The sequence below is a fragment of the Mycetomoellerius zeteki genome, unplaced genomic scaffold, assembly GCF_001594055.1.
Source record: "Mycetomoellerius zeteki isolate Tzet28-1 unplaced genomic scaffold, Tzet1.0 scaffold486, whole genome shotgun sequence".
NCBI lineage: Eukaryota > Metazoa > Arthropoda > Insecta > Hymenoptera > Formicidae > Mycetomoellerius > Mycetomoellerius zeteki.
This window is the reverse complement of record NW_017257485.1, coordinates 35,138-35,423: the sequence shown is the minus strand read 5'-3', so window position 1 is coordinate 35,423 and position 286 is coordinate 35,138.

The following is a 286-nucleotide window of genomic DNA, read 5'->3' as shown; positions in this document are numbered from 1 at the left end:
ACAAAGGTAGAACAACATTTGTATCAACTTGTGTCGACTTGTGTCATCAAATGGAAAGCACCCACTTATCATTTAGGTTTTATGATATCGATACAGTATAACCTAAACACCCCATTCCATCGACGGCGAATACGTAGACACTCATTTCCCCTACGGCGAACACCAAGACACCTAATTCCTCGACGGTGAACATTTAGACACTTATTTCCTCAATAGCGAACACCTAGATATCCGTTTCCTCAATAGCGAACACCTAGACACCCACTTCCTCGACAGCGATCACCTA